The sequence below is a fragment of the Lichenostomus cassidix genome, chromosome 1Aa (assembly GCF_008360975.1).
Source record: "Lichenostomus cassidix isolate B80296 chromosome 1Aa, HeHo_3.0, whole genome shotgun sequence".
Classification (NCBI taxonomy): Eukaryota; Metazoa; Chordata; class Aves; order Passeriformes; family Meliphagidae; genus Lichenostomus; species Lichenostomus cassidix.
The window spans coordinates 49,409,541-49,433,811 of NC_139480.1; the positions used below are offsets into that span (position 1 = coordinate 49,409,541).

At 49.0% G+C, this 24,271-nt stretch overlaps 1 long non-coding RNA gene across 2 annotated transcripts in view; it reads left to right on the forward strand.

Annotated features, from left to right (window-relative positions):
- Positions 1 to 24,271, forward strand: part of LOC146443792 (uncharacterized) — a 58,217-nt gene that overhangs the window by 25,555 nt on the left and 8,391 nt on the right. For both annotated transcript variants that reach the window (XR_014849302.1, XR_014849301.1), the window contains one exon: positions 647 to 819. This is a non-coding gene — a long non-coding RNA (uncharacterized LOC146443792). The remainder of the gene's footprint in view (positions 1 to 646; positions 820 to 24,271) is intronic.

Here is a 24,271-nt window from a genome sequence, read left to right on the forward strand (position 1 = left end):
AGGTGCAGGGGGTGCGCGAAGAAGAGAAGCGCCTCATCCTTTAGAGAGGAGCTCTGAGTTTTTAGGGGTCGTATGCAAGGTGGTGTGAAAAGCCCAGTGAGTAAATGTGTGTGTGTGTGTGTCCTGAGTGTGAGGAGTGTCCTTTCAGGGGCGTGCTGGGGGTTTGCACAGGGCTGGGGGTGGCGTGTCTGTGTGCGTGCAGCCGTGTGTGTGAGCACCCTTCACCTCCTTCTGGTGCAGCTCCGTCAGCACCTTGCCCTGCGCTGGGTCAGGTGCTCTCTCGTTTTGTGTGCAGTGGGACAGCCAGGCTCTCAGCATACAGGCCAACCTCTTTCCATCCTCTCAGTCTCTTTCCATCTGGCTGTCTGCTCTGCTGCCCGTGTCCAGTTGTCTGTTCCCATAATCACCGATACGCCTTGACTAGCTCACACCCTACACTGCCTGTGGACTCAGCAGCTGTGCATCTCTCCGTCCCTCCCACACACACACACATTCACACACACACACACACCCTGGATCTTCATCTGTGGCATATTCAGTTGCCATTGGAAACCTAAGAAAGAAGTGAATCTACCCTCCAAGTCTTAAGCTGGTGGTTTTTTTTCCTTTTTTTTTCTTTCCCTCCCCTTTCCTCCTCTCCTCACAGAAGGCGAAGTCGTTCGCAATGAATCCATGGCAGCTTCGATCAAGCGGTGAGCTGGAGCACCTACTCACAGGCCATTCCTTCATGTGACTGAACACAGACCTTTCCCAGCATTCACCAAGGAGAGCAGAGACCTGGATTTACCTCCCGGGCACCCCCAGCGCAGGCACAGCGAGGTAAGCCAACCTCGGCACCCCTGGCTGTGCCTCTCTTCATCCTGCCCTCCCTCTCGTTGCTTGTTCCCCAGAGGTGTGAGGGAGGAGAAGGGCAGGGGCTTCTGCTAGGCTGTGAACAAAATCCAGGCTTTCATCAGCGCCCTCCCCACAAGGGAGAGCTGCTCCCTCCCCTCCGAGCCCCTTCCCTTGCGGCTCTGCATGTGTGTGCAGGGAGGGGAAAGCGCTGCGGGTGCCCTGCACGCAGTCCCGAGTGCATTCCGCCCCTTTTCCATCCCTCCCTGGGCACACACCTGTCTGCTCCTCTCCATTCCTCATTTTCCTCCACCTCCCCTCTTTCTCGGGAGAAGGGGCAGCCAGGCTGACTCTGCTGCAGCCTGGCCAGCAGCAAAGCTGGGCTCTGCAGCCCTGGCCTGGCTCACCTCAGGGATGCAGCGTGCAGCAGGGCAGGAGTGGGCAGCATGCTGCCGGGAGTGGGGCATGAAGGGGAGGATTCCCCCTCCCTCCTCGTCTCATGGATATTTTGGGGATCCTAATTCCCAACAGAAGATGCTGGCCTCCATTTCCTAGTCAGGAATCTCCTCTGAATACCCAGCTCAGCCTGCCACGGCTTTTGGGGTGATGGGCATGCTCTTTGTCACTGTTTATCTGCTGTCCCCCGGTGCTCCTTCTCAGCTGGAAGGGATGTTTTCCTACTGGAGACAGTGTGTTTCATAAGCTGGGAACGCTGTGTGCCCTGCACAGGCAAGGAAGGGGCCCTGTGCTGAGCCTGACCCATTTTGGGGCGCAAAGCTCTTGGGAGCACCTGAAAGGGCCTCCTGCCGCCTGGGGCTGCCCTCAGTGCCCCTTTCCTCAGCTCCTCTGCAGGGAAGGCAGGGAGATCAGCTGCACTATTTCCATGCCACGTCTCCGTGCTGCTGGAGCTGCCGTGGTGTGGGGATGGGAGGAGAGTGGGAGCAGCTGTTTCTCCCAGCGCCTGGGCAGGCCCAGACTGCTGCCAGTCCTCGAGGAGCACGAACGTGCCTGGAGATGCCTGTCCCCAAAATAGACCCTAAAGCAACGAGCTGCTGGCAAAGCGGTGGGTAACCTTAGAGGAGTGCGTTTTAAAGAAGAGGTTTGGGAGTTTGCAACCTGCTAGGCTGTGGTTTCAGGCTCTGCACAGACTCTGGCAGAGACCAGGGTTTTCCAAGTCAGATTTTGAGGGATGTTGTGTTTCTCTGAGGAGAAGGGACTGTCAGGGTCTGTGCTGCTGTGCAGCCCTGACAATGGTGCTGAGGTGGTGTGGAGGTGATGGGTCCCTCCCCTCCTGCCAGGTCCCACCTGGTGAGGCTGGCAAGGAGGGTGCATCTTCCAGTGCATCTTCTAGTGCATCTCTCTGCTGCCACTGCCGGACCCTGGCATCAGTTCTCCCCATCTGCAGTTCCTCAATGCCCCTGACCCACCACTCCAACACCTACCCTTCTATGTGAAGTGCTGCCTTCAACTTCTCTTTGGTGCCTCTTGCTGTTTTTCTCCCTTCTTTGGGGTCCCCCAAGCCCTGCTTACCCCTCTTTCAGCACTTGTTCCTCACTTCTCATCCTTTGTGACCCTCATGCTGGGCAGGAGCAGCTTTGCTCAGCCTCGGGAAGGGCTGATTCTCCCAGGTGGGGTTGTTTCTGGCTGCTGCTGCCAGCTGACAACCCTGTGAAGTGATCTTTTCCCCCGTGGTTCACACCCTCCGGTGCGCTCGTGCGTGTGCTGCGGGTGACGAGTGACTGTGGTGTTGTTGATGTGTCACTCTTCCCCTTGGCCGGAGCTGGCAGGGAGCATCCCCGTGCAGTCATACTCAGTGTCATTGTTGGAGAGTTTGCAGAAAGCAAGCTCTTCCCATATGGAGCCTCCAAAGTCATTTGGCATTGGTTAAATTCCTCAGTCCTCTCAGGACGTGGCTTTGGCACTGACTCAGGGTGGACAAGACAATAAATCCAGCTCTAGGGAGCTTGGGACTGGGTCAAAACTGCTGCAGCTACGTGGGGGAAAATGCTGATCCAGTATGAATTCACTCTGCTGTTTGAGATTTGTTTAGAAAACAATGTTGGCTTAACTCTGTACTGGCAAGATTGATGTTGTGTTGGGTATTATCTGTCTGCACAACCCTATCTTGGTGCTGGCACGAGGGCTGTTTGTGTGCCACATCTGGCACGTGCTCCGGATCGTGCATGCTCCGGCTAGTCTGACAAATGTAATTGCACACTGCAGCCAGCCTACTTCAGTCCCTCCTGTTGGGCAAGCCAGTCTGAAAGAGGGTTAAATTACAGTCTGGGAGCAGGCCATGTCCCACACCAGACAGATGCTGGAGAGGATGGCATGGGTTTGGGGGAGGGCAAGCATTATGCTGAAGAGGAAGGGGAGGGAAGCATTGTCGCAGCAGGAGGACGTTGTTCTTCAGCCCTGACCACTCCACAGCCCCCTGGTCAGTGCTGGTCAGGGCCCAGGAGAGGCATTATCATCCCTCACAGGATTGTGTTGGCAGAAAATGGGGTTGCACCATGGACAGAGGCCGAGCCATTGGAGCAGGTGCTCATTTGGGATAGAGTATGAATGCAAACCCTCACTGTTATGCTGCAGGGACTTTTTGCAAATCTGTCACTCAGGTGCTTGTCTTGCTGAGGGAAGTAATTTTGTTTGTGCTGAAGGGCCAAAGGGCAGGAAGCTGGTGAGGGGTGGTTTGCCTTATGCTTGTGTGTGGATGTGTGCAAGTCTCTGATGATTAGACGGAGAATTTGTTGACCAGGTTTTAGCAGTTTTACTTTAAAGCCCAGCAAAATGAGCTTTTGGAGGTTAAAGTCAAGAGGTGACACTGTCTACCAAACCTTGTTGCTAAGGACTCCTGGATCCTAGTCCTAGCAAACTCACTCACTGGTCACCACGCTGTGCCACAGTTTCCCCTACCTTTACATGGAAAAGAACACTGTGGGAGAGGAGGAGGTTGGGGAGCAGGGATGTGAAGGAACAATGCTTCAGGCTGTACAGAGAGATGCTGTGGGGAAAGGGAGGTTCAGCCTGTGGACTCTGCTGACATGGCTGAGTGCTGTCATTCGCAGGAGGCTGGATGCCGGAGGAGAATCCATAATGACCAGGGGGCTGTGTGCCAGGGCCGAGCAGTGATTCACTAAGCCTCTGTTTGTTTGGGAAGAGAAAGGGAGTTTGTGGCTTGTCACTTGGGAAACAGAGTAGAGATTCAGTGGAGAAGGACAGGCTTCTTGGCTGGGCCTCCCTGAGCAGCCGTGCCACGTGTCTGTGTGTGTCAGGGGAGTCAGGGGACCCTGGTACAGGCCATGGCTGGCAGCTGGCCATCCCCAGCCTCTGTCATTTCACCTCCCCCTTGCACCCTCTGCACAGCCACAGCCCTGAGACACACACACACGACAGACCAGTGCATGTGAGGAGAGGGAGACAAGTTAAAAGACCTCTTTCTCCCCCAAGAACCTCCTCTATCTCATCCCAATGTGAGCCCTCTCTTGCTTCATGGCTCTGCCAGCAGTGGAGGGAGGTGTTGCAGAGGGAAGGGGGATTGTGAGACACACCGGGGTATGGAGGGGATGCAGACACTGAGATGAGAAAGAAGGAGGCCCTGAGAGAAGGACAGAAGTAGCAAAGGTAGAAAAGCATGGAGAGGGAGGCAGAAAGAGAGCAGCATGTCCCTGAAGTGACAATGTGGTATGGAAGTATTTTATATTGAATTACAGACTAGAGTTTGACCTGATCATGTTTGTACTGGGCAGGGATGTGGTCTCAAAAGCTCAGTGGCAGGAGGACCAGCTCTACTCATCAGAAGATGAGTAATCTACTCATCTTCTATCCACCTCCTTAATTAAGGGACTAGCCAGCCTGAGACTGTCCTGCTTGGAGATGCCTTCTCCTGTGCCCGTTTGTCTGCTCCAGATGTGGAGAAGGGGAACATGACTGAGAAACCCTTCCTCATGTCCTCTTCCTCCCAGCCCTTCCACTGTGGGGCCAGAGGAGGTGAATGTGCTGCCCAGCACTGCTGAGAGTTGCCTTGCTCTGTGTTGGAGGGATGTTGGTGAGGTCTTGAAGGGAGCCACAGACTTGGCTTTAGATGGCTCCCCAGAAAAACCTACAGCCACATTACCTCACATAGGCAGTGGCTGCAGGGAATGAATTCAACAAGCTACATGAGGCAGAATTTTTTCTACAATTGCCCCTTCAGCATGACCCATGAGAACTGAACAGCAGCAATTAAATAAGAGGGATTTATGGAAATTCCTCTTCCTCTTTTACAAAATATACTTGAGTATGTGTCCACCAGGTAAGGTAGGTATGCCAGGCCTGTCACAGGGTAGGTAGATTTCATACCAATGTTCTCGGTGTCACTTTTGATTGGGGTGTGGTGCTTTCCAGAAGCTGGAATGCCAGAGTTGGCATGCAGGCAGGTTGACAGGTGAACACATATCCACAGCTGGTCATGTGTTCATTGTGACATAAACCTGAAGGTGCTTCTTTTCCATCTCAAGGTTCTTTTCCATCTCAAGTTTCCTCCCCGACTCCCTGCTGTAGGACCAGTGGAAGGTGTGGCTAAAAGTGAGTGGCACATCAGGGGCACCGGGCTGTGCCCCGATCTTAACTGCCATGCCTTTTAAAGCCAGCCAGCATGGTGAAATCTATCAGGAACCAGTCTGGCACAAAGGGAGAAACACTCATATAATGGGGCTACTTATTTGAGTTCTCCAGCATTGCCCATTACATTTCATGTCGTGTGGCTGATGCAGTTGAAAGGCAATCACTGGAGCTAACAGCCCAGCATTGTTCTGCTCACCTTCTGATTTACTTCCTTTCATCCTCGCTGGGTTTCATCTCCTCCCAGGTTCATGCATCCCCCAGCACAGAGGTCACTTTCTTTTCATTGCACCTTAGGCTGTATATAATCAAGCTAGCTCTGTTCCTGCCCTGGATCTTCTGGGGTCAAGATGGAAATCACTATTCAGCAAGAGACCCAAACAAATGAGCAAAACTAGCCTGGTTGGTCAGAACAGGGTGGAAGTTATCCAAGAAAACTCGCATTGATCAATTCCAGTCACCTCCTGTGCTTAAAGTGACTCAGTATCTCCATTTTTAGGATGTTGCTGGGGAGCTGAATTCTCTTATGATTTCTCTTGTATCAGCTGTCCCTACCGACAGTATTCGTGAGATTCTTTTCCTATATCTGCTTAGATGAGGATCTGTTGGAAAATATGCTGGTAGAATAACGGGTGTTGGGACAAAGCAAATAATAAAAAAACCCACAAACCCAGTGAAAAAAAACCCAACAACCACAAAACCTCCGCCCCCCTTTCCCTGAACAATAAGTTATCAAGTCCAGATGGTTAAATCCGAGAGTTTGGAAGGAGCTTAAGTGATTGAGCTGCTAACAAAAATATGCAATCTCTTGTGAAAAAAAAAGCTACTGATTCGGGGAATTGGAGAAGACCAAATGTTGTACCTATATTTAAAAAAAGGCTTCAGTGATGATCCGGGGAATTAAAGATCAGTAGGCTTTGCATCTGTATCTGGTAAACTGGTGGGAATGATAATTAAAAAGCAGTGCTTGAAGACATCTGGAAGACTGTGGTCTGATAGGGCCTATCCAGCGTGGGTTCAGCAGGGGAAAACTGCATTGTGCTAATCTCCTACAACTTTTTGAATGTGTCAATAACACAGTGGATAAAGGAGAACCGATTGATATAACGTATTTAGACTTCCAAAAGGCTTTTGAAAGATCCTGCACTTGAGCTGCTAAAGAAGCTAAGTAGTCAGTGAGAGACAAAATATTGACATAGATCAAAAACTGAGTTGGAGACTGAAAGAATGAGGGGATTAAACAGTCAAGTTTCACCATGGCAAAAGGTTAATGTGGCCTCCAGGTTCTCTTCTAAATCCCTTGTGATTTACCTTATTGTTTAATGAATTGGAAAGGTGGGAGGAGAGATATGCCATATGGAAATCAGCAGATGAGACAAAGTTATTATGCTGGCTGTGGACAGAAAGGGCTGTGAGAAATGCCTGGGAAAGAGAATTAAGTTAAATTAACGCACTGTGCTCTGGTGAATGAAACTGAATGTTGGTATGTTCAAAGTAATGTGTGTTGCAGGGCAGACTCAAAACTCTTTAGGTACCCAAAAGGTCCTATCAAGGGTATCAGCCAAATGAAAGTGAGGGTGAATGTCTTTGCAGAGCTCTGCCCCATGCTGTGATGCCCTTGAGCAGGGAAATTAGCAGTTTGGATGCAGAGGCAGTGGGTAGAGAGGGCTCTGGAAGAGCTCTTGGTACACCTGCAGTGCTGCTTCATTCAGAATTGCATGCCAAACCCAGGTCAGCCTGTTTCTGAAGGGATGCTGGAGACCTGAAGGGCCTCTGAGGTGAGACAGAAAGCCTGTGAATACACAGGGGTTGTTGGTGTCAGACAGCAGATTGGGAGTGGAGGGTGGGAGGAAATAAAATTATGAGACATGTATGTCCTTCCTTATTATGAGACATACCTTTCCTCATCACCAAGGAGTGAGGGAATGCACAGTGAAAATGTATGGGATTCAGATTCACAGGACTGAACTGTGGAGGTCTAAGACATGAGAATTTGTCAGGTCCAAGAATTTAGAAAGGTTCATAGTGGTCTTGTGTGTTTTGGGGAGAACAAGAGCACACTAATGAGCTTTAACTAAGGATGAGCCCAGTTTTGGAGCCTGAACCTGCAGGTTCAGTCTTCAGAGCCTATATTAACCTGCAACTCATAGCAGCAAGTAAGAAAATTGAGATAAGAGCGCATTGTCCCTCATTTGTCTGCTTTTATGCTTTTCCACCTTTTCTCCCCAAAAATCCCATGTGTATTTTTCCTGAGAACCAGTGTGAACATCTCTCTGACCTGGAATGTTTGTTCCCTAGTGTACATCTTACCTACTGGGACATGAGCAGTGAAATTCTGTTCATTTCTTAGCTCTTCTAACACCACATGAGTTCAGGAGCATCCTCAAGCTCAGGGGGGAATGGGCTCAGATTCCCTTCTGCCATAATCATGTTGAAATCCATCGTAGGAGGGAGGATTTTCAGCCTCTCAGTTTGAGGCTGAGAACTCAGTTCTGGTGAAAACCAAACCCCAGCCCTCCCACAGAAAAGGTGCAGACCCACCTAAATTCTTGATATTGCCTCAGATCAGAAACCTAACCTGCAAAGTTCCCAGAGATTTGTGGGAGATTGCCTATGCTTCCATCTTCTGCCTGAGCTATGGATGTGAGATCAGTGCCAGGATAACAGGGTATCCAACAAACTTTCCAATTGCCAGGCCAGGCTGGAACTCAGAATTAAAAATCTGCTGGGGCTGAAGGGAGAAGAGAAATCCCTGAGCCTACAGAAACTCTGAAACCTTATTTGATTACTTCCTCCTCTCTTCAGTGTAAGGACCTGAGTCTACAAACATATCCTCCATCCTCCATGCCCAGCAGCATTCACTACCCAGGAGCATGGTCCCAGTTCTTGGATTTTTTTTCTGAATCCATGATATAGGGTGCTGAAATCTTCAACAGGTTGGCTAACTGAGCCTATTTGATTTCTAGCTATCTGTATGTAGCTACAGATGTGAGTGTAGCTGTACACAAATCCCAGACTCCTTGTAAGTATGTCTCCTTCCTGGACAGCCCATGAAGTATGAGCAGAGTGACTGCTTCCTCTGGGAAATGTTTTAAAGACAGATGAAGAAACGTTGAGGATCATCTTTGCATGCTGCTCTTTGCTGGATCTCTGAGCTCTCCTGTGTTCTTAGAGCTGTGATTTGTTTTGGTGGGTAGCTTGAGCTATACCCACTGCAGCTGATGTGGATAGAGTGGGAACAGCCAGGCTTGTGTCCCACTGCCAGGAGGCCTGGAGTCAGTATCACACCTTTCCACGTGGCTAAAAGTTCCTGTGAGGCCAGAGGGAACTTTGGCAGTGTGTCAAAGCTGACATCACCACAGCCCCTGCAAACCTCTGGGGTGGAAGCAACATCTTCAACACCTCTCCTGGAATCCAGGAGCTGGGGACTGTGGGGGCTGAGAGACACTGACGTCACTCACGCTGCGTGCCAGCAACCCCAAGGCTTTGGAGATGGCTTGATCATCACTACTCTATTATAGCACCTAAAAAGACCTCTGGGATCAAAAGATGATTGCATCTCTCTGCTCTATTACAGCAGCCAATGAACCTCCAGGGCCAAAGGATAAATGCACCATCTCTGGAGTATTATAGCATTTAGAAACCTCACTCACTGACTCACAGCTGTCTGACCCTCTCCACCACAACCACTTTCAATTTGTCTCGGCACCCAGCCACCTTCTCTACTGAGGTGCAGCTGGATAATCCCTGTGCTTTTACAGCGCCTGCCTGTGTGCAGCACTGAGGTGAGACCACACTGTCTTCTCACTTATTATGGAACTGGGGAGCACTGGTGGTGTGATGCATTTGCCAGATCTTTGGTCTATGAATGAAGCAAGGGAGCACTGCAATAAACCCTTTCCCTTTAACACAGCATCTGTGAACCTCTGGAGCTGCTCTGCTGTGACAGGTGATCTGTTCTTGCCTGGTACAGGGAGGGGGCTCTTCTCAGGCTGTTAGATGTGTTTCAGAGCACAGCTCAGCCCCTGGCAAGCGTGGTGTTGTACCAGCAACTGGAGCTTACTAATGGCAAGGGGGATACTTTGAATGTCTGGTCAGAGATCCTGGCATTTAGAAAGCGTGAATTAATTTCTCAGACACCCTAGAGAGGTGGAGTTCTGTCATGTTATGAACCTGACTTGTAGATTCTGGGGAAAATCCTAAAAGCTTTTGGTAATAGAGGTTTTAGTGAGTTTAATGCCGATGGAATTAAAAGTCTCTAGGCACTCGTTGTGAATGGATTTACATCGGGGAGATTAGAAAAGGGAAAACATTATTGGTGTCCAGGAAACTCAGGAGAGCAGCTGTCAGCTGGTTTAGATGGAAAGCTCCCCCCTGGGCAGGCAGACAACACACAGGCACACCCCGTGGGGTCAGCTTGCACGCTCCCAGGCTGGGGACACGTCCCAGGGCCTGCCATGGTGCTGTCACATGTGAGCATTCACAAAAGGATGTTAGCACTCACCAGTTGTACAGACACACTGAACATGATTTAACGCAGGAATGGCCTCATCCTTTTGCCTGGCATCTCTTACACAAAGACCCATGTGCCTCACTCAAGTGCTGCTGGCCTTTCCCAGCGTGTTCATTATGGTTCACTCCTGCTGAGGAGCATGGAGAAGAAATACCTGCCCTCCTCCCTGCCTACAGAGACTGTGCAATGCAGTCTCGCCCTTCATGGGTAGGCCTTTTACAGTCCCCTTTCTTCCCAGCAGAAGAACACCTGGTGTGTAGCTATGAAGTGTAACAATGAAGCACAGTTAAGGTGAACACTGGTCAGGATCCTTATAATTTTGTGAGGTTTAATAATTTTGTAGTAAATTTTGGCCAGCTCACAAAATCCACCATTTTCAGCTTGTCTGGGAGGCTTGGGGAGACATCTCTATATTGGTGAAGTTCTGCTCCTTTTTCCCAGGCCTCAGTATTTGCCACTGCTGGAGAAAGCATCCTGGAGGCAGATGGTCCTTGCCTGTGCCCTTAGATAAGGAAGGCATGATCCTGGAGGGTTTGGCCTTTCCTGGACTTCCCTGTGGAGGCTGGGTTGCTGAGGCTGTGCTCTTTGCTCAGGGATCAGAGAGGCAACAGAAGAAAAGACACCAAGAGCCCTATGGGGAGAATGAGAAAGGTTATGGCCTTAAGTACATGAGCTGGTTATGCTCCTCTCGGGAAGGCTCTGAGAGATGCTGTTCCCCTTGTTATTTCTCTCCAAAGTCCTCATCACTTGTTGGTGCACCTTTGTGAGAGCAAAGATCAGGGTTCATCCAACCTGGCCTTCTTTTCAAGTGGTACATCATCAAGCTGAGGACTCAATTCAAAACCTGTTTTGAAGATCTCTATTTCCTCTGCCACAGGAGAACTGGCTGGGAGATCAGGGTTTGTTAAAGCAGGGAGCTCCCTGCCCCAGGGAAGATGGGCAGGAAAGAGAGCAGGTGCCTTGCCAAGGCATGCAGGTAATAACCTGACTTTATCAAGGTTTTTATCAACCAAGTGGCCACAATCAAGCCAAGTGCAGAGTTACACTTCCTTTGCAGGGTGAAGATAATGCCCTGTCCACAACACAGAGCAGGGAGCTGGGATTCATGCCATGCCTTTTCTTCCTGCACAGCATGGATCACTGCCTCTCGACTCTGGGGGGCTGGGTGGGAGCGAAAGGCTGCTGGAGGGGTTGACAGAGCCCTCAAAACAAGGTGTCAGATTTTAAGTACCAGGGGCAGGGCAGGCAGATGTCTCTGGTGCCCCTTCCAGTGAGTGGGTAAATGCTACCAGGGTGTGCACACACAGGGAGGAGGAGACTGGGCTCACTTCTGCTCAGGCTGCATAGGCACCAACAGAACCCGTGGATGTCAGCAAGGAGAGCCGCTCTGGAATCCACTTTGCAGCTGGCACTGCAGAAATGTTTTTGTCCTTTCTGCATCCTGGGTGAAAGAGCTTCTTTCCCACCATCGCCTTTCTCGAGGCATCTCTGTTTGTGTCAATTTATCCACAAGTACAAAGAGAACACGGGTGCAGGTGTCCCCCCCGTGCCAGACAGCCGTGCTGGCTGTTGTAATAAGCTCATTCAGCCAGGATGTGTTCACCCCCTCTAAACAGTAGTCATTGTCTATTCCCAGGCAGAACGGTGCTTCTGGAGGACATCTAGCACAACTAACTCAGCATGACAACCAGCAGCAACTTCAGGCTGCTTTCACAGAGCTGTTTGTGGAATCACCTCAGCCCTTTAGCACAAGATGTACACTTGCAGCAAGCCCTGCCACTACAGAAGAGAGAGGCTTCTGTCTCCTGCGAGTTGTGTATCCCTGGCAAAGGCTAGTCCATGACTAACATGTTCATCGCTGACAGGTCAGCGTGAGATGGGAGAAAGGGGATCTTCATCTCAGTGGGATCACTGAGAGCAAATGGGCTTTGCAGCAGTGAGGATGTGATGAAGTTGTCAAAAGACAACTTCAAAAGACTGTATGTATGTATCTTAAGGCCCTAGATGGGTGCAGGCTTGCAGCTATCCTGGAGATGGGAAAAATTATTTGAGGGCAGCCCCTAGGATTTTCAGGATCTGTCAGTTGCTTTCTGGTGATGAGAAAACCTGGCATGTTCCTGTTGGGAATGACTAGCAGAGATTCCAAGTCCTTCATTTGCATGATTAGCAGTGTTTATGCCCACTGTTTTCCCAGGGACTGTCCTGTGTGTGAAACTGCAGCCTCGCCACAGAGCACTGGGCTGAAAAGAGTTTAGTGGAGGCTGAGTGCACCTGTGATTTATGGGAAGATTACAACCTTGCCTGCAAATCCACGTGGATGTCAGCATGGTTTATATTATCTGCACCACGGTGGCATGTTACATTCTCACAACACGCTGAGGGTGAGAAGGGGCAGACTTTTCAGAGGGAGCTGCCTCTGGGCATTGCTATTTTTCACTCCATCCTTGGAGTTGGTGAGTCTGGTAGTGTTGCAGGGTGACATGTATGAAGAAACCTGACACCAAGCTGGAGGACCCATGAGGCTGTATCATGATATAGCCAACAAAGTGAGCTGCTTGCTGTTGCTTTGATGTGATCATATGACAGTTTGATGCTTTATTCAAAGCACTGGTTACAACTTCCTTACCCTTCTTTCCCAAGCACTTCGAGGCCAACTAATTTATTAATAAATTAGAGGGATTAAAATAAACAGTGCTTTGAAAATCATTAGGCATCCCAAATGCCTGGAAACAAACAGCAGTTGAAGTAAAAATACAAAATGCAAATAGGCTAAGAACTGGGCCATAAAATATTGTATCCTAGCCCCGGGGCAGCTCTGGAAAGAAAAACTTTGTTTTTTTCCCTTGTCTCTTTGGACTGGGACAGGGAAAAAAATAGTACTGAGGTTCCCTGAATGAGGAATGGTCTCTGCCCCAGTTCCTGCAGTGGTACAGAGCCTGCCCCACCAGTGGCTTTACTGGCTGCAGAACAGAGATGTGGGGAGATGAGGCCACAAGCACCAGCCACAGGGCTGGAGCTAAGGCAAGATCTGAAGGCTACAGACTGGGGACCATCTGGGTGAGCAGCTGTCCTAGGCAGCTCCTTCTGCTACTCTTGGTCCTGACCCTCACCCTCCAGGCACTGCATACCCAATTCTTTCCTCCTCTCAGCTCACTGACTTTCTCACTCCAAGTTCAGCTCCTCTTTCCCTCTCAGGGAATTGACACAGCCAATTCATGCAGCATCCACTTCATCTTCCCTCAGTGGTCCCAAAGCTGGGCCCCTGCATTGGTGGCCACCTAGCAGGAATTCTGGCCGCTGCCAGAGCAATGAGACCACGTTACACAATGACCTTTCCTTGTTCTGCATCCTGGATATGGTGATGCATTTATTATTGCCAGCTGCCTTTTTCTTGTCAATCCATGCCAGTTCACAGACACACTGTGAACTAAAACACCACTGTCTCAGTGAGGAAACAGAGTCCCCAGGGACACCACAAAGGATACAAACAGTGTATGAAGGTATGGGTGATTATCTGATTACTGTGGTGTTTGGGGAGATGTTTATAGGGAGATTACTTGGAAAAGGAAGTGCTTGAAAAATGCATCAGAGCAACATACATGTCTTTGATGTGTTTAAAAACTGGTGTGGTCCTGCTTAAGAAGTGGAAGTAATGAGGGCAATCAGTCTCAGCTCAGTAGGATGATTTTTAGGCCAGAGAAATGTGAAGGAATCACAACTGACTGATGTTCCCAGCCCAGCAGAGAACAAGGAGATCCAGTTTTCCAGGCAGTTGTTGGAGGTCCTGTGCTGGTGAATGAGATATTTACCACCTTCAAGACTGAACATTCTATCCATGCTTGGACAAGACTGTGTATTTGTGAGGAGGAGGAGGGGTTCAGCTCTGAGAAGTCTGCCTGATTCAGGAATTGCCTGGACCATCTTGAGTTTCTCTTGCGTGACAGACTTCTCAGGCATCACTGGCCAGGGAGAAAGCAGTCAGACAATGAAAGAAAGCTGGCCTAGGAAAAGGCAGAGCCTGTCTGATAATTGAATACTTCTTCCTGCCTGGCCAGCATGCTGTGAGTGGAAGACATCATGAGGCCAAGTGCCTGCCACTGCCAAGGGACTTTTCCTCTCCACACAGCCACTGGGATTTCTAATCCAGGCTGTATAGGACAATGCTGTCACGTTAGTAATGGTATAACTCTCTTAGCAGTCTACCGGTGTGACAGAGTCACAAAGAGAACAGTGTAGGCTGAATATGCACTCATGCTTGCTAAGCCTGTAATCCCAGCTTTGATTTTCTCTCCCTCTTTTCATTTTTTCCTTTTTCTTTTTCTTTTTTTCTTTTTAATAATCAGTTCAAACTCAATAAGAGTGATTCACTAATTGCCTGTTTACCTCTCTTTGTCATGGTGTCCAACTTGGATTGCACAGGGCAGGAAGGTGAGGTGTGAGGGGAGAAGGAAGAATTGGGAGAGGAAAGGGGAAGCTGGAGCACTCTAGAGAGTGTTCTTGTTTCCTCTCTCCATGGAAACTAAGGCTGCTGTCTTTCTGTGAATCTGAATGTCTTGGCTGATTTTTCCCCTATGGTCACAAGAGACTGGTGATCAGCTCGGTTCTCCCACTAGATTTAGATCTTTTGTGGCTTTCTTTGTGAAGGTTCAGCAGGTGTTAGCAGCTGATGGGAAGTGTTTGGTGGTCTGTGGGATGGGAGGAGGCAGTGCACATGAGTGCCCTGGACTTGTCTGGCCTGTGCCTTGGTTTTTATCCTTGGATGAGGCAAGGGTCAGTGACAGAGCTAAGCCCTTCCAAGCCTGTCTTGCAACTGCATCTGAGACTGTCTGTAACTCCTCGAGGCTGATCTCTTTTCTCTGCAGATCCTAGCAGAGCTCAGATGTTTCTCAGCACAGGCAGTTGCAAGACCTCTTGCAACTAACTTGCAGCAAAATACAGCTGATTCTAGCACCATAATGTGTTTCTGCATCCAACCCCCTTTTGATTCTGCCTGCCTAGGAAGCTGACCACCTCCTTCAGAAACCACTGAGGCTGGGCAGCAAGATTCACCATTGGGCAGCAGTAAGAAAAAACAGGGAATTGCTGGATATGCATGTGAAAACTGTTGCCCAAGAGCTGCTGCTAAGAACTGCCTTGCACTGTCCTTCTTGCTCGGGGCAGCCACTGGCCTCAGTCACACCTCAGCCAGTTTCACCCCAGGTGTTTTTTCCAGGGTGAGCCCCCTCCCTCTTTGTCTCCAGTGGCAGGCACAGCCCTGCTGAACTGCTCTGGGCTGCAGGTGGCTGTGCTTTTGGCCAGGTGACACTGGACATGAGAGACACGGAGCAGGTCATCCGGAATAAGCTGCTAAATGTAGGCTGGTGCATGGGAGGACAGTGAACAGGAGAGGGCAGAAAGGTTAGAAAAACGACAGGTTTGGACAATTGTGGAGAAGCATTAGAGTAGTACTGAAAGGCTTCTGCCTCACCTTGGTTAAATAATGTGTCCTCATGGTTCACCATGGCTGGACTGGTCCTGACTCCCAAAGAGCTGTGTCCAGGTGACCCATGTGTGCTGCTGAGACTGCCTGACATAGAGAAAACAGCTCTGTCTGAAGCTAAGGGAAGCTGTGGGGCATTCTGGCAGCTTGTGGGGTGGTGAGTGATGGCAGGCAACATGCTGTCGTGCAGGATCAGTGAAACACTGCTCATCTCTCAAGCCGTCTGCTCCTTTTGCTCTTTGTGAGTTTCTTCTCACTTCTCCTTTTCATGTGCTCATATCACCTCTCTTTTCTTTCCCTCACTTTCTCTCTCTGTGTGGTGCATGGCCCAGTGACTACAATCCATAGATAACCCTCTATTCTCTCTTTTCTCTTCCTCACCATCTTTCTCACTTATCCTTTCTTCCCGTCTCTCACTAACACTCTGTTGCTCTCTCTGCCAATTTATTCTTCTCTTTCCTCCCACACTCTGTCCCCGTTTAATCAATCTCGGCTCAGTCCTGGTTTTCACGAGAGCTGCTGTTTCATGCTTACTCCCCTGGAGGGAGGGCAGGCAGGTGTGAGGGTAAGGTGACAGGTAGGAAGAAGGGATGCTGAGCTGAGACCTCCTTTGGCGACCATGGCTGAGCCACGTGTCCCATTCTGTGCCTTGGCTCCTTTCCTTTGACATGGGAATGCTCAGTAGGAGTGAATCTGCAATGCTTAGAGGTTGTAGGACCGAGGTCTGTGAAGCTCCTGGAAGTGGGTCAGAGCTCTTTGGGTGCCTGTGCGGTTTTTGTTTGCCTCTGGTGCCCAGCTAAGCTCTTGTGCCCAGACTGACATGCCTGAGGCATGTTCTGAGCCCTGCCCATGTCCCATTCCCAAAGTCTGCCTCACCCGGACTTCCATAAGCAATAACAACCCCATGGGATGAAGCCGACAAGGCTCAGCTGTGGAGTTTTGATCTGCAGTGATCCAGAGCTTTGTCCCTGCAAATCCCCGCAGACTAACAGCAACTCCTGTTACTACAGGTGCAACCTTTGCAAACAAATCACACCGATTTGCCTCCCCAATTCCACCTTTCTCTTCTCTTCTTCCTTTCTGCCATGCGGCTTTTCCACCTTTTCATACCGGAGCCTGCCTTGACTGTTAGCTGAGGGCTTGCCCGGAGCTGCCAGATGCTTGCACCTTCTTAGCTTTCACGGGTAGGAGTTGCTATGGGAGACAGCGAGAAAGAAAAAGTGCCTTCCCCAGCAGCACTAGGAGCCAGAAGTCTTCCATTGAGTGGAGAACACCCCCCTCTTGTGCTCCTTCCTCCCCTCAGCCCCCCTTCAGAGAGCACTCTGCAGAAAGCCGCCTTTGAAGCCCCTTAATTAGTGTCCCGTGTGTCCTGAACGGAGCCCTTCATTACCACCAGCAAGAGGCACAAATTGGCATGTGTTTCAGGTTCGGGCTCCATGCCAGAATTTTGTTCCAGTCCCCTCCCTCCAAAGCTCTCCTCCTCGACACACATGCGTGCACACACACATTCACTCTCTCTCACAGAAAAACACACACATGCATGCACAAGGGATGCTGCCAAAAAAAGAGAAGGCCCCTTTCCATCATCCCAGATTTCAGAGAGAAAAACCAAATGACAGAGGTCGCTCTGTTCCCTGCCTCCCCACGGCTTGCTCTTGGCTCTGCTGACCCTTCAGCATATGCAAGTGCAGGTTGGGGGTCATTATCAGCCCCAGAGTGTCTCTCACAGCCTGTGGATGTGCTCAGAGGGTGCTAATTAGTGAGAGAAGGGCTGATTAGGTTAGAAATTAAGTGTTTATTTTATCTTCTCTTCCTTTTTTTTTTCTGTGTATGTGTGTAAAAATAGTGAGGCCAGATGTAGTCTCAGGAATAATGGGAGAAAAGGCAGCCAGGAGTCAAGGGGGGTGACTCTGTATCCTGTCTCACCTCTCCTGCACACCCTGAGTGGACAGGCATTCTGCAAACTCACAGCATTCCTGCAGCATACCAGCAGCCACCACACATTCCCTGTGGCTGTCCTCACTGGGACTGAGCTGGATTGAGCTGGACATCTCCTCTCTGCACAATGTTCTGCAGAAGCTTTTCATGCCTGCAGAGCCTCTCATCTCCATCACCTCATCTTCTCCAGCTCAACCTTAGCGCCTTTGTTTCCCCCCCCCACACACACTTTTTTTTATCTGTGTCATATTAGCAGCAGCCAACAGGTTAGTGGCATCACCAGTCTTTCAGTGACGCTCCTTGTCTTTGCTGGTTTCTCACCTCAAGTCTGCTGTCCTCATAGAGGCATCCATGCTCTGCCAGACTGAAGAAATTCAGTCCATCTCTGCCATGGACTTTGTCTCTCCTTTGCAAAATTTGCAGCGCAGGACCCCAAAGCTGATTAGGAGTCTGATTTCCAGGAACTCCAAAGCCTCCATGCCTGAGCAAACCATGTGCTTGCCCTGATACCAGGCCATTCTTCCCTGCACCCATGCTAGCTTCAGCCTGTTATAGGCTGTGAGATAAGGGAATTGCTCACAGCCTATGGTATGGCTGAAGAGCAAGTTTGTCTTGCTACAAGGCTATTCTATTCTTCCAGCTCTTCAGGGAGCAGCTTTGAGTCTGTGAGGGGCACTTGAAAGTTTAGGCACTTAACCTAAAGGAGGTCTCTGGGGCCATTATTTTGGATGCACTGGACATGGAACCTTTCTCCAGAGGCCAGTGTTTAGGTTGAGGATACTCAGGTTCCAGCATGCTGGAGGAGAGGGAAGGAAAGAGGCTGTGAGAGAGCAAGTTGTACTCTCCAACTTGCTTTCTGGGGTGGGAATTGTGCTGGCAGACTCATGAGTTTGCACAGTTGGAGGTTGGTATCTGCAGCAGGCCAATTTATGTGACCTGAGGGCTCACTCTGATGTTGGGAATGAAGGCCATCTCTCCCAGCCAGGGAAATGACTTTTGAGAAAGGGCTGAGTTTGTTTTGTTGATCAGCTCGGGGAGTGTGTGTGGGGGGGAGGTAAGAACTTGTCACTACAATGTGCTGGAGGAGTATTTGCAGGGAGGAGTATTTGCTCAGTAACCAATGGGGGGATTGTGATCCCTTGGAATCACAGCTAACTGGGATGTGTGGATGTGATGGCAGAGGAGATTCTCTTGCTGACACCAGCTGGGGCCTAGACTCCTAGCTTCATTTCAGAGCCCAGCTAGAATGTGACTGGTGCACAGGGGCTTTGTACTTGTGAAATAAAAAGTCTGGCTTCTTTTGAGAGTGGGAGAGCAGCTGGGGACCCCCAGCTCCAGCGGTGTATCTGTGATGGGAAGAGAGGCCACATGTGTGTGCTGGTGTTCCTCAGGCTGTGTGCTGCCAACAGGATTGCATGCATGACTTTTTGGCTGTTGCATGAGAGGAGGGTGTATTTGTCTGGGTACAATTCAGACCTTATTCCCTTTTCATCATGACAGTGCTTTTTTACCATGTGGCTCCTGCAAACAGCCAAACAAACAAACAAACAAACACACACACACATGGGAATCCAAACTCCCTATTACCACCACATTGCAGATGCAGCCTGGTTTGGCCTGTATTTCTCCTGTTGCCACAGCAACGGTAAGCCAGGGAGTAAATCAGAATATCCTCTCTGGTGCTCAACACCCCCATATGGCAAAATAAATGACAGTGTGGAAAGCCTGGCCTGTCTCCCCTACCTCTCCTTCCCAACTCCAGTTCAGCAGAGACTCTCCAGAGACCTGTCATATGCCTGTCAGACCCCAAGGAGATCACAAGCCTCCTCCATAGGGGATGAGGGAACACCACCTCTGCTCTGACCAGCAATGCCCCTCATTCCCTCCTCCAGTTGCTGCATCTCCCGTGGAGAGTGATTAGGTCTGAATCAATGTTCACTATTCATGGGCTCAGCTCAGCTGGCTTTTAACAAGATGAGTCCCATCAGCTCCACTAAGGACCAAACAGCATCCAAACCAGGCTTAGCAACCTGCTTCTTGCTTCAGCAAACTCTGCTTACAGCTGGGAGAAACAGAGCCTTTGGAGAGGAGCAAAGCAATCAAAGCACATTTAGGACCAGGACTCCTGTCCAGCTGAGCTCAGAAATATGCTCGCTGGGACAGCTGCCAAAAGGGCTCCACCAGCTACGCTTTGTGTTGGCCTTGGGCACTTCCAAAGTCAGCAATGTGCTTAGGAGAGAGATCTGTCTGCCCAGAAAGAAGAGTCCTTGGGAGGAGAGGAGGGACTCTGCTCCTGAGAACTGGTGTGGTGCAGTCCCCTAGAAGCAGGAGAGAAACTGGACTTGCATTTTCTACAGCAGCTCCTTCCTTGTGCATCCTAGTTGGGATAGTTCAAGGTGCTACTAAAGCCCTGGAGGATGACCTTTTATTCCAGCATCCCCTTTTATTCCAGCAGCAGATTAGAGCATATCCGTCACTCGTCCCTCCCCCAGCTTTGGCCGCAACTAAACAGGGTGGGATTCCTTCATTAGGAATCTCACTCTGTTCTTTGGCTGGATTTCCCCTGAGAATCTGATTTATGGCTCCCCAGTGATTGCTAATGTGTAAATACAGTGTGCTTCAGTATGGCAATGTGAATGCCCTCGTGCATTGGAACTGTTAACCCTCCAGCAGCTGAAGATCCTCTCCCTGTTGTGAGAGCTGCCTTGTTTGACAGGGAGACTCCCAGCTTGGGATCATGGGATCCCAGCCTGGCTCTAGGCATGCTTACAGATTGGTGCAGGTGAATGAAGCCACAGCCCTCCTCAGGTTTCTGTGGAGGGGAAAGGATGAGGCAGGAGCAGCCCAAAGAAAAGGCAAAAAGGGCCATTTCATGATTAAATGCTAGAGCACAGCAGCAGTGTAAAAATATACATATATCACAAGCCTTAATTAACACAGGCGAAGGGAAAAGGAGGAAAAAAGCCACTTTTTAAAGGTTTCACAGAGACTATAAACTGGCAGCACAGAAAAAAAATGTAATACATGCAAATTAATGGCATAAATTTAGGGTTACTTAACTTCACAAATGTTAACAAGCTCATAAAAAAAAAGTTATTCTTTCTCAGTTTCCTGTCGCTGTTTGTTTAATTCTCTCTCTCGCTCTCTTTTTTAACTCTGTTGAGAAGATTATGTTTTCAGTATATTCCTCCTAAATTAATTCTGGCTCTCTCTCTTCCTTCTCCCTCCCTCCCTCCCTCCCTCCCTCATCTATGTCTCCTTCTCTGTACCTACCTCTGTCTGTTTGCCTTCCTTCCCTGCCTATCTATCATATTCTTAATGTTCCCATCATCATAGTATCTACTCTTGGATACAGTACTGTCTCATTTCTCTCCCTATTTCCTTGCCTGGCTCTCCCCCACTCACACCTCACCCTTCTCCCCAGCTCTCAGCCTGCTCCCTTCTTCTGCTTTTTTTTTTTTTTGTGTGATTTTTTTTTGTTTTGTTTTTTGTGGGTTTTTTGTGGGTTTTTTGTCTGGGTTTTTGGTCTGGGTTTTTGTTGGTTTTTGGTTTTTTTGTTTTGTTTTTTATTTAGCTTTGTTTGGTTTGGGGGTTTTTTGTTTGTTTTTTGGTTTTGGGTGTTTTTTTTGTTTGTTTTTTGTTTTTTGCTTGTTTGGGGTTTTTTTTGTTTTTCTTCTGCAGCAGTCAGTGTAACTCCAGCCAGGTAATGCTATACACACCACTGCCAATTTCCAAACATGAATTTTTTCTCCTGCCACTGGCAGACAAAGAAGGCTTGGGGGCAAATTAAGTGGTCTCGGGCTGAACTGATCATTTATCAAGCGTTTGAATGGTTGGTTGTTGCTGCAGACTGTGTAGCTGGAGGCAGAGGTACGAGTGTGTGGGCAGGCAGCGTTGGTACACCACAGCCCCACTTTGAAACAGCTGTCACAGTTCCCCCTACACCTTTTAGTCCCCTTTATTCGAGGCTCTGCCTCCTTACAATGGATAATAAAGGGCACGGCCGCTCCTTGCTGAGCCTGGGAAGTCATGAGCCCCTGAGGTCACCGTGTCTCTGCTTCCCGCGTGTTTCTTGCTTTGCTTACAGATAAAACTAAGTTTAGAAAACTCAGGCAATTGCCAGTTTAGCTCTGCCAAAACTCATTTCTCCGGAAAGAGGACATATGCCTTTTGTTCTGCTTTTTTTAAAGCCACCAAGGACACCCCAAGTTGCATTGCTCGTGACGTAACTTGTCCTGTCCGTGATGCTACAGCGTTCTGTTCCCAGGCTCTTGTTCTCATTGCTTAAAGGGAGGATGGTTTAAAAAAAAAAAAAAATCTTACTTTGACTTATGGACCAGACTGAGTCATAGGAAGACATCATTAAAAAAAAGAGGGGGTGGATATCATCATTTTTGGCCACAAGCCATCCTTGGAGCTTTCAAAGTTGCCAGCAGTCCTGGCCAATAGCTTTTCTCCTCAGTGGCCCAATTCGGTATTTCAGAATACTGGAGAGAAGAGGGGGCAGTCAGTGTTTTATTCAACATAGCAATCTCAGGAAAAGGGAGGTGAAATTACAAGCTGGAGTCCCCGGGCAGCAGTGAAAATAAAAAAATCCAAACAAGCAAAGGAAAAAAAAAAGGAAAAAAATTAATTTCTCAAAGCAAGAGGAAGGATGTTGGTGAGTGGGTAACAGAGAGGTTAGGAAGAGGAAGCACAGAGGGAGAATCTGTTGTGTTTGGAAGATGTGGGAACCATCAACACAGATGTTGCAGAAGAAAGCAATTGAGAAGCTGAATGGGACTTGCATGGGTTTACAGTTGGGTGCATGCTTAAGTGTGTTGCTAAATGGAGACCTGAATGAGTGAGAAGAGAACAAGAAATAATCATGCGGGAGTCCCCGTGCAGTATCAGTCTCTGTCCAGACTGACATCACAGGCTTTCCCACTGATATAAATCGTTGCTTTTCCTGGGTAGGAAATGAGTCAGGGTGACTCTGGAGCTCAGGGTTTGGCCTATGCAGATTAAGAGGAGTAGTAAGGAAGAAATAAAATATGGAATATGCAAGGGTGACTAAGGACTTGAACAGAAGCAAAGAACTGTGGGGGAAGGATTAGGGCTACAGTGAGGAACAAGGAGAGGATGCCAGATTAATTTTTTTCTAGGGCTACCTGGAGAGAGATTTAGGGGGATGTAGCATCATTCCCTGGCCATCAGGTGCACATTACGTGGGTCAGTGGGTAAGACATTTACATGCCCCTATTAGCTGAGTGATGCTCTCTTTTTGTCCTTTCAGCCCAGAAATAGTCTGAAGCAAAGTTTGTTTCTCACTGAAAATATTTGCAGCTCCTACAAAATCAGAGGCCCAATAGCAATTGCACCCTCCATGTAGTCTGCTACTGACAGTATTGAAAGAAACAGAGCAGGGAATAGGTGGGGAAAAAAGATGGAAAACCAGACTGAGCAAGAACAAAAGAAAGGGTGTTTTTTTTTTTTAAATTGAGCTGTCCCCTATTTTTGATTGCATCATAGCTTGAACTAGCTTTGGCCTACATAATTGAAATGGAGGCTATCAGGGTACCAGGAGGAACAATTATTTTGCTGGGTTCTTTGCATGGATCATCTGTTTGCTGCACAGCTGCTGCAGGAAATGCAACGCCATGAGCAGACATATATAATTGTAGAGATGGGGAATGAATAAACGTGTTTCAAAGAACAAGGAGAATTCTAAATGTCAGCAAAGGGGTATATGACTCACTCATTGGGAAAATACTATTATTGGATACGTAAGTAGGACTGTACAAAGCACTCAGAGGAGGGATGCTACTAGAAAAAAGAAGAATTAATAAATGACGGTAACATTTGGGTAAGTGACAGTGAATGAATGAGGAGATGTGCTATAAGTGCCATGAGCTATCACAGGGCCTGGAGTGAAAGCAGAGAGAAAATGCGGGGTTGAGGATGGCAAAGGATGAAAAGAGAGAGATCATGGACGACGAGGAGAAGAATTACTGGAGAGTGCTGAAATACAATGGAACGGATGAGTGTTTGTTATAAAACTGCTTGGCTTTTGGCAGAATAATGGTGACAAAGAATTTCTGTTCTACCGCGTCGGGATTAAGGAAATAAATGAGGTGGAACTCCATGGGAGGAGAGGAGGCAGGAGGCGGCCCAGGACCCAGCTGGAACTGGCTTGTGCAGAGGTGTGTTAGGCTGTGATGGACATTTGGTATGGAGGAATCCTGCCCTGTTTTTCAAAAGGAAAAAGCTGCATTTAAGTGTAATGGTCGATACTGCATAGATTACAGGCATGGCTGAAATAAGCAGTGCGGGACCAAGGCGTTTTGCATGAGTTCAAGTCACGCATTGAGAATAATTAACTAATGCTCCTGGTGCAGTCAACAAAGTCGCAGACTTCTTGAGTCCAGAACATAATGAACTTGAAACCTTTCAGTTGCCAAATCCAGGACATTCCAGCAGAGCCATCCCACATGTCTGGCTGGTCATCCTCACAGCCTGAAATGCTGTGTGCAAACCGAGACTGAGGAGTGCAGCCACTTCTGTGAATGGATCAGTCCCGTTTCCAGCCATGGCCAGGGGATCTCTAATCCTGGAGGAGGAGATTTCCAGAGCCTCTAATTTGGGTCCAGCTGGGAGCAGTTCTTATTTTGGTTTTGAAACCCTGACTTCCCAGCAAGCTGCTTTTCTGGCTGTCTTGGGCTGATTGAGTCGGTAGAGAGACAGATGTAGGTGGATAATGGGAAAGGGGGTGGTAAGTGGCAGAGCTGTGCATGAGAGAGAGGGAAGGATGCCGTGTAAGTACTGCCAGTCCCCATTCAGTGAGCAAGTGGTGAGTCAGGGGCAGATACTGAGTCAGCAAGAAGGCGGACGGGTGGTGGGTGGGTAGAGCACCCTGGCTAACTGGGAGC